At 40.5% G+C, this 10,364-nt stretch overlaps 1 non-coding gene across 1 annotated transcript; it reads left to right on the forward strand.

Moving 5' to 3' along the window:
* Positions 1–443: 443 nt before the first annotated feature.
* Positions 444–550, forward strand: LOC141658139 (small nucleolar RNA R71). The gene has a single exon (XR_012549043.1). It is a non-coding gene; the product is annotated as a small nucleolar RNA R71 (small nucleolar RNA).
* The last annotated feature ends 9,814 nt before the right edge of the window (positions 551–10,364 follow it).

Raw genomic sequence — 10,364 nt, forward strand, 5'->3', positions numbered from 1 at the left:
TACCACTCTTGTATGCTTGGAAAACATTCACTTGTTCACTTGTTCCCCTATATTCACTTTGGTCATGTCCCAAAGTTCCACAACTCTCACACACTCCATTTGGAATTGATGAAGATGCCACCATGACATTAACATGTTGCTTAGGTGATTTGGAGGCCTATTCAAGTCTAGCCATAGCCTTATCAAACTTCAAATTAATGGTGTTAGTATGAGCACTAAGTTGAGCACCCAATTGAGTAATAGAGTCCACTTCATGCTTTCCTCCTCTAGTAGCCTTCCGAGGTCTACTATATTGTGAGTTATGGACCGCCATTTTCTCAATCTTGTTCCATGTTTGATTATCATCAACTTCGGTAAGCATACCGTTTGATCCCATATTGATAATGTTTCGGGAGTCTTCATATAAACCATTCCAAAATTGTTGTACAAGGAACCACTCGCTAAGTCCATGATGTGGACAAGATCGGCAAGTATCCTTGAATCTCTCCCATGCTTCATACAAAGATTCCTCATCCCTTTGTTTGAACCCGGTGATTTGGGCTCTCAACATGTTAGTCTTCTCCGGAGGATAGAATTTCTTGTAAAAAGCAAGTGCCAATTTCTTCCAAGAGTCAATACCAAGAGTAGCCTTATCTAAGCTCTTCAACCATTGTTTCGCGGAACCAATCAAAGAAAAAGGAAATAAGAGACCCATCGAACTTGGTCTTGAGTCACTCCGGTTTGAGAAATCGCATCACAATAGTCACAAAAAGTCTCTATATGAGATTGAGGGTCTTCACTAGGCATCCCCTCAAATTGACTTCTCTCAACTAATTGTATAAATGCGGATTTTGTAATGAAATTACTGGTTAAGTGTTGTGGGATAGGAGGACCATTTGGTAGGTTCTCCTCGGTTGGTACGGAATGTGATGAAAATTTAGGCATTGTGGGTTGATTTTGTGGTTGGTTATGTGTTGGGTTATCCTCTCCTTCTCTTACAAAAGGGTTGATGAACTCAATGTTATTTGGTTGAATATCCACAATCTCACCAATACCTCTCAAATTATTTCTAGCAAGTCTTCTATTGTTGGTCAAAGTTCTTTCAATTTCAAGATCAATGGGTAACAAGTTACCTTGTGATCTCGTAGACATGCAAAATATCAAACAACTTCAAAACAATTAGAACAAACCTTGAGGAGTTTGACTTCCCTAAGGTAAAGAGAGACACAACTAAAAACAATCAAAGAAAATCAAATTAAGTTAACACCGTCCCCGGCAACGGCGCCATTTTTGGTCGGTGTATGGATTTCGGTTACTTGTCGTTAAGAGTTACCTAGACCAAAACAATATTTATAACTTCACAAACTACTCTACTTTTAGCAAAGAGGTAAGTAAAGGTCGGATCCTAAGGGACGGGTATTGATGTAGGATTTTCGATTGCAAATGGCTGTGTCTAAGGGTGTCATAATTTGGGTTGAGGTAGGAGATCAACTAAACTAAATAACAATGTAAACAAAATAATGAAAGCAAGCAAGATGATTAAAATGAGATGTAAACTTTTGATTAAAGGCACTAGGGTGTTATGGGTTCATAGGGGATTCATGGGATTTGATCATACAAACATATTTTCTACTAGATGCAAGCAATTATTGTTGTGATGGGATCGAGTTAGTGTATATCTTACAATCCCTAGGAAGGTTTGGGTCCCGGAGCCGAATCGATTAGATTGTACAACACCTACAAGTCGACTTAATCCTCCCTATCCAACTATATGCATGGTCTAATGAGACTCGAGTTGGTTTATGTCTTACAAGTCTCATTGAAAAGGTAAGTGATGGGTAAAAAAATGCAAGGATTCATAGGCTCGCATTTCATCAAACATAACATGTGCATAAGTAGAAATCACAACAAGCAAGCAAATTAATTATGAAAACATATTAGATTAAGCATGAATCAATCCCCATGTTGGTTTTCCCTAATTCCCCATTAACCCTAGTTAAGGTAACTACTCACTCATTATCAAGTTCAACATGCTAACAAGGTTGTCTATCATACTAGCAAGGTAAAACATGATGAACAAATGAAGATGATTAACAATAATTAAAAAGGATTAAGAGAGAATTATACCTATAAAGATGATTCCAAATAATAAAGCAAAGAATAATAGAAGTACTTGATGATTGATGGAAGGTTGTCAATCCTCCAAATAAACCCAAATAATCTTCTAATTACCTAAAATAAATGATGAACAATAGAGAAATTAAGGAATGATTAAGAAATGAGATATGTATTAATGCTAAATTAAGAATTGATTACAAGATTAAGAGAGTATTGAGACTTGATTAAGATAAGATTAGGATCCTATTAAGATGACATGCTAATCTAGGTAGTATAATGGGGTATTTATACTAGAGATTAGGTACAAAGATTAGGGTTACTAAGGGCTTAAATGACTATTAAGACCCTTAATAAAAGTTGAGGAAGTGTTCCTCTCCAAGGAGATGCTCATCTCCGTTTTGGTAGTCTCCAAGGAATATGCTCGTCCCGAGCGTCTAGGCAGTAGGGACAGTTGGTTCTGCATGGGGATCCAAGCGGATTGTGGGAGGGACGCTCGGATCATTTGGCTCAAAGATGAGCGTCTTGGCATCGGGACGCTCGGATTGTAGCAGGGAGACGCTCGTCCTGGGCAGGGAGACGCTCGGATTCCTTGTCAGTCACTTCTCTTCTTTTCTTTCCTCAACAATCCTCGGGGATCTTGTTGGAGATGCAAGGATCCTTTCATCATTGCCCAAGCTACTTTATTTCGTACATAGGTCTTCTAGCATTGTCTTCCCTTTGATGCTTGGTCATTGAATTTGATCAATTTAACTCCATTTTGCCATGAAAATGCAAGGTTTGCACTCCTTTCCTACCAAGGGAACAAAACCTCAAAGAATATGCAAAACGGGAAACATAGTAAATGACCCAATTATGCACTAAAAAGCATAGGAACGAGGCTAATTCGAGGACTAAATATGCTTAAATATGAGTCACATCAGCTCTGAAAAGGTTGATGAAACAAGGTAAGCTCTAGCCCATGGGACCTACACCTGACCCAGAGAAGAAGTCTAAGTTGTGGGATGAGAACGCATAATGCGAATATCATAGAGGCAAAGGACACGATACAGAGAAATGTTTTAAACTGAAACATGTCCTTCAGGATATGATCGAAGATGGTCGTTTACCCATACCTCCCGGAGGTAAGCCCAACAACACTCAGAATCCTCTTAGAGTTTTGACTATCACAGATGAAGAATCCACTTTGGATTGTTCACACATCATCTCTCCAATCGAGGATGAGATTCATGCACTAGAAGAGGAAGGGAGTTATTCCACCATTTCTCCTACCATCGCCGATTTTATTGCATGGGCAAAGAGTGTGAATAGTCAAGTCTCAGAATTGGAAGCTGTAGTGGCATCTCTACGCAGTCCAAACACCATACCTAAGGGAGACACGCCATTGGCTCCAATTCTATCTCAAGAGTCTACAATGCAAGAGGTAATCGCAGTAGTTGACAATCTGGTTGAGCAAATAATCAGTCTAGAAGCTGAAATCATCAGGTTGAGAGAGCTCAATATCATCAACGGAATATGGGCAGATGACGATGAAGATGAATACCTCACAGAACACTACCTAGTTAAAGCTAGTGAGGATATAGTCAAGGCTAGCGAGGACCAAGATATAGACCACCTTACTCGCTCAGGACGTCCCTATCAAAATATCTCTCAGAACGGTCCTACCGTTAATGGTCCAGTTACTAACACCAATGTCATCACACCAAATGATGGCGAAGATACATCTACTGACCATTTATTGAAACAACTACAAAAGACAAAGGCTGATCTTTCAGTGTGGCAATTAGTTGCGAGTTCATTTTCCCATCACCAAGCTTTACTGCAAGCATTGGCTAAACTGAACGTAGCACACAACTCTACGCCTGACGACGTAGTCAACCTAGTCTTCCAAGACTCAGTTAAGCTAAGTAACCCAGTTACTTTTTTAGATGAGGATTTGCCTCCTTTTGGCGCCAGTCATAACCTTGCTCTATACATTACAGTCACGTGCTTAAAGAAAAACGTACCAATGACTTTGGTGGATGATGGATCCGCAGTCAATGTCATACCACTAAAGACAACATACAAATTAGGCATGAAAGAATCAGATTGGACTCCTACCAACCAAGGTGTTCGAGCATACGATGGAACATGATGTAAAGTAGTAGGACTAATCAACCTCACTATAGCCACAAGGCCAATTGAGCGAAAGGTTAATTTTCAGATGTGGACATCGAGGCATCCTTCAATATACTTCTTGGAAGGCCTTGGATTCACGCTTCCAAAGCGGTAACATCCACCTTGCACCAGAATATCAAAATTACTCTAGATGGTAAAGTAGTGACGATCACTTCGTCACCTATCAAGGCTGCGATAGAAAAAATGACAAGCAATCAAGTAGTCACAGACCCAGTATACGAGCTTGGGGGATTTCAGAGCATAAATCTTGTAGAGAGAGAACTGGCGCCTCTATACTTCAACCCATACTCTAATTTGGTGGTCAACCATATACTCAAGTCCCAGAGATACTTCGCAGGAATGCCATTAAACCCCACCAAGAAGAATACCTTTGCACCTTACAAAGAAGGAAACTCTGAAAGGATACCACTAGGTTTGGGCTACAAACCCCCGAAAGAAGAAGCCTTAGAAATGCTCACTCAATTTCAAAACCGTAAGAACAAAGGAATCCAAATGGGATCCTACCTCCCTACCCTAAATGGATACTTCGTTAGAGAAGGGAGTCAAGAGTACTTTCATGGGTTTCTCGAACCTTAGCATTATAAGGGAATGAAACTAGCTGGAATTGAGGTCTTCCACGATTGCTACTTCATCCCTTAAGAAACGTTTCCTACCGTCAAAACTCGTCAAACACCTTGTTTAGACGAACAAGCTGTTAGCCTTCTATTTGGAGAAGACCGATTCGTCAGGGCAGCACAGGATGAGATCATTACCATGATACTTCAAGATGACCATTTCAACCCGACAACGCTAATTACTGAAACCAGTTCGAATCAGCAGAAAGGATGGAGAAAGTCAATCAAGTGGACTAACAATCAAGGAAAGCTCTTCAAGGTCACTACTGGAGAAGGAGAGATGTTCAAAGGAGAACCTGAAGACAACGAATATATGTCAGAGTCGGAGTCGGAGTCGGAGTCAGAGTCTGAGTCTAGAGAAGTCGCTAGAGAGTCTTCTTTTGTCGTCACTCCCCATCCCATTGTTTCTCCTAGCATAGCGTCACATAGTAACAGTAGCATTGGAAATGTCCCAGCAGCTGTCCCTTTATCGCCACTGACTACTGAACAGATGGCTTCTTTGTTTCAGCTATTTTCAAAATTTAATGTGAATAAATCAGATTCTGCTTACTCCTTGTGTTTTCCTGAATGCAATTCTATTTACGATGATAATGAGGATGATCCTGACCCAGACTCAAGAGAATTACCTCCCTATATAGTTAAATAAATATTACAAGAGGGGGAAGGAGCACCAGTTATAGAGAACAACGAACCCATCAATGTAGGAATCGAATTAGAACCCCAAGAACTTAGGATAGGGACGACTTTAAACCCAACTGAAAGGGCTAGTTTCATCGACATCCTACACGAGTTCAAGGACGTTTTCGCTTGGTCTTACAAGGACATGCCAGGGATCGACAGGGATATTGCAGAGCATCGAATTCCATCAAACCAGGTTTCAAACCCGTAAAATAGAAGCTTCGCCGAATGAGGACCGAATGGGCTCTTAAAATCAAAGAAGAAGTCGATAAACAATTCAAAGCCGGGTTCATCAAAGTTTCCGAGTATTTAGACTGGGTGGCTAACAAAGTCCCCGTACCCAAAAAGGATGGGCGAATCCGAGTTTGTGTTGATTTCAGAGACTTGAACAAAGCAAGTCCCAAGGATGACTTCCCTCTACCATACATCGACATATTCGTAGATAATACAGCAGATCACGCGTTGTTATCCTTCATGGACGGGTATGCAGGGTATAATAAAATCAAAATAGCCATAGAAAATATGCATAAGGCAGCCTTCGTCAATCAGTGGGGCACATATTGTTATACAGTTATGCCGTTCGGGCTAATCAATGCTGGAGCTACATATCAACGCACTGGGACCACCTTGCTACATGATATGATGCATAAAGAGGTAGAAGTACACGTAGATGATATGATTGTTAAATCCAAAGACAGGAAGGGGCATATCAATAATCTTCGCAAATTCTTCCTAAGATTGCGCAAGTATAACATGAGGCTCAATCCTCAGAAATGTGCATTCAGGGTAACGACAGGTAAGCTTCTGGGATACGTCGTCAGCCAGAGGGGAATAGAAATTGATCCATCCAAGATCAAAGCTTTAATCAAAATGCCACAACCCCAAACAGAGGAGGTTAGAGGATTCCTAGGCAAAGTACAATATATAAACCGATTCATATCGAAACTTACTATGATTTGCGAACCCATTTTCAAAAAGCTCAAAAAAACAGATCATACCATATGGGACGACGATTGTCAAAAGGCGTTTGACAAGATTAAGGAGATACTGGCTAAGCCACCAGTGCTAATGCCTCCCCAATGAGATCAACCTCTTAGTTTATATCTCACAGTCACAAAAACAGCCATGGGGGCTATGTTCGCACATACTGTTGGAAAAGAAGAAAGAGCTATCTACTACCTTAGTAAAAAGTTCTTAGAATACGAGTGTAAGTACACACCTCTCGAAAAGACATGCCTCGCTCTTGTGTGGGCGACAAAGAAGCTACGCCACTACATGCTTAGCTACTCTGTCAAGGTGTATTCAAAAATGGATCCTGTCGAATACCTCTTCGAGAAACCCATTCTCAACGGATATTTGGCAAGGTGGACCTTAATGCTCTCAGAGTTTGATCTCAAGTACGTACCTTTGAAAGTCATAAAAGGGCGCGCCGTTGCCAAATTCTTCGCAAATAATCCTATCAACGATACTTAGGTAATAGACACGTGGTCATTTCCAGACGACGATATCCTACAGACCAGTGTAGACTCTTGAGATCTTTATTTTAATGGAGCATCAAATTTAAGATGATTTGGAATAGGAGTGTTGCTCATTTCTCCTGAAGGCGAGTATTGTGGACAAGGCCCTCGGGAACTGCGTCCGCGGGATCCACACTAGGCATAATCGACTCGAGGTTCTTTCGAATCGAATTAAGACAAATTAGAGTCGCCACCAAGTTTTTTGGGAACTTGGAACCGTTCAAGTCAACTTTACACCTTTCATCGAAAAGCATAAAGCCAATCGACTACGAGTGATTAAAGATAAAGACTTGTACCCTATATCACTCGATTTGAATGACTCTCGTAATCCAATGGTATTTAGACGGATCCACAAACCATAGATCTTGAGTAAGGGGTGAGGGTACGTGTTGGGAAGCCCATAAGGACACCCAACCCCGCCCGTCAATAACGGCCTCTACTAAGTCAAGTGTCGGAGTTCAAACAAGGTCATAGCTACTACGATATATGAAATGCAAACGTTGTTTTAACCCTATCATGTGACAACAATTTCTATGTCGTTTTAGATGCAACTAAACTAACTTTGTCAAAGTTTTAATTTAGCATGTGGGTTGATTGAGCTAGCAACATTCAAACGTAACAAACAAGGCTTGAAGGGGAATGGGGGAGCCGTTGGGATCTACCTATTACAAACCAGGCATTTCATGCCGATACAACAACAAATTAAAGATACAACTCGATCTAAATACAAATGCTACATACAAAACGACACACGACGACACACACGGCCGTTTGGCCTAGAAAACTGTGCACATGAGGGGTGGCCCACGGCTCACATGACCCACGGCCTTGGGTCACTCCTCGTAATGCGTGCTCGCGCTTAATCTCATCGAATTAGACATAGGGCTACACACCAAAGCATGCATTAGCATAAACCGGGCCATGTTGCTTTAGACAACATGCGGTTTACTACGCTCCTACAAGCATTGGGGAATAACCGTCTAACCAAACAAGACCAAGGTTTTTGAAGAGGTTTTGACTCAAAAGAAGTAAAACAAACTCGAAAATTACAACTCGATAAACAAACGATAAATTACAAGCTAACAAACGACAGAGAACAAAAGGTAAGAAACAAGCGAGACAAAGAAAGACGTGGCCAACCCCACGGCCTAAAGCCACGGCCCAAACCAACGGCCAAGATAAGGTCAACCTAGTTCCTAAGTTAAGTTCATTGGTTAGATCGAATGTTTGCGAAAAGGGATAGGAAACAAGTTAGAAAACGAGTTAGAAGCAAAGTTGATTGATTGTCGCGCAAAGTGTGTTTCACACGGCCTAAAAGGGTCCAATTAGGTCAGATATCATAAGATTAACGCTTACTCGTCGAGTGTTAATAGAAAGGTGCTAATCACGCGCTCCTATGCTAGCGAGAAATCAAGTGATAAGAAAGATGCGTTCAATTATTTACAGAATTGTTAGTTGATTTTAAAAGCTATGTCGATGCACCCTAATGTGTCTAATTAGGTTATTAAATTAATTTAATGTCATCTAAATACGTCATAGGTTAACAATCAGAGGTTAAACTAACATACAACGGGTCCTAGGGTATGTCGATTTGGCCGAAACAATAAGGGGGTCGAAAGCGACGAAAGTTAGACAACTCGTTTTATTTATGCCCTACCTTGAACACGAGGATATGTAAATGAGACGGGGGTGTACGACCGACAGAAGTAGCGGTTTCTTTTCCCATCTCAAGTCAACGCGGGTGTTCATGGTGGTACTTTAACTCATACTCGGACTAACTAGTTTCATAATTAATTTAAAACAATCGATAAACAAACGAAAAAACAAACAAAAAAAAGACAATAAAAAACGAGCATAAAACAAACGAAATAAAAGGGAGAAGAGGAGGATTTGATGCACCCTCAACCTACATGTATCGTTGACACCGTCTTGGGTCGTAATCGATGGTAGATTTTATCTCGAGAGGCCGTCGTCGACGAAGAATAAAGCAAACACGCGTTTTGGAAACTTTCTGGACAGCGATTTTCAAACGATGATATCTCCCTCGTTTCACGACGAAAATTCGATTTGAAAGATGTTTTGAAAACTAGAAAGAGAGGAGAACAGAGATCTTAAAGCAACCCCTGCTCATTTTGGGTTATTGGGCACGAAAAACGAGCACAAACAGAACTGGACAGACAAGAATAAACCGCGAAAACAGAGTGTTATTTCACTCTGTTTTTCGAGGGATTTCGTGTACTCTCAAGGGCAATTTGGCTCGTAAATCTTTGTCTAATGTGTAGATGGATGTTATGTGGTTAATTAGGAACAAGAAACTCGAGTGTTTATGAAGGTTTGATGGAGGAACGAAAGGGTTTTCGAAGAGGACACACAAACAGTTCAGTTTGTGTGTCGGTTTTGTTTAGGGTTTTTGAAGGATGTTTAGGGTTTGTTTCTGAGGTTTAAAGCTTGTGGGTGATGGTAGGATGTATGGAGAACTTAGAGGAATGAATGTATGGTGAAGGGGTGGTATTTATAAGGAGTTAAAATAGGTTAAAAGAGAGGGAGGGGCAATCGGGCTTCATCCCGTATGGCTGCTGCCCAGCCGTTTTTGTGAGGGTTTGAGGGAGGTTTTCTTGGTGATTAAGCTAGGATAATATGGGTAGGATACTAGGGTATGGGTTAGGGTTAATGGGTACGGGTCTTGGTAGTGTTTGGAGCGGGTTTGGGCTCGCGAATTGTCACGCCAAAACAGGGGGCCTGCATTGGTTGCGGGCTGCTTGTGAGGGGTTTGGGACGAGAATTTGGGCCGTGGTATGGGGGGTTCGAACAAGGGTGGATGGGTATTGGTCTAGGTGGGTTAGTGTACTCGAGATTCGTGCCAATTCGCAAAGAAAACGGGCCCAAAAACCGAGCTAAAATCGAGCTCAAAAACATGCTTAAAAACGAGTTTTCTTCGCTTTTAAAATCGATTTTTCAAATCAATTAACAAATTAAAATAAATGACTTTTCAAATCAAATATACTCATAAAATGATTTTTCAAATCAAATATTTATTTTATTTTCAATAAAATAAACTTGGGAAAATAAATTCAAAATAAAATAAAATAAATTGAATTTACCTTAAAAAAAGCTTTAATTTAAATATCATTTAAATTAATAAAATGAACTCACTTAAAGACATTAATTTAAATATCATTTAAATTAATAAAATACTTCATCGACGACGCTCATTCTACATCGTAAAACGAACCCAAATAATGACAATGACAACTAAAGAATACATGTGTCCTATCATCATCGG

Source organism: Silene latifolia, chromosome 5 (genome assembly GCF_048544455.1).
Source record: "Silene latifolia isolate original U9 population chromosome 5, ASM4854445v1, whole genome shotgun sequence".
NCBI lineage: Eukaryota > Viridiplantae > Streptophyta > Magnoliopsida > Caryophyllales > Caryophyllaceae > Silene > Silene latifolia.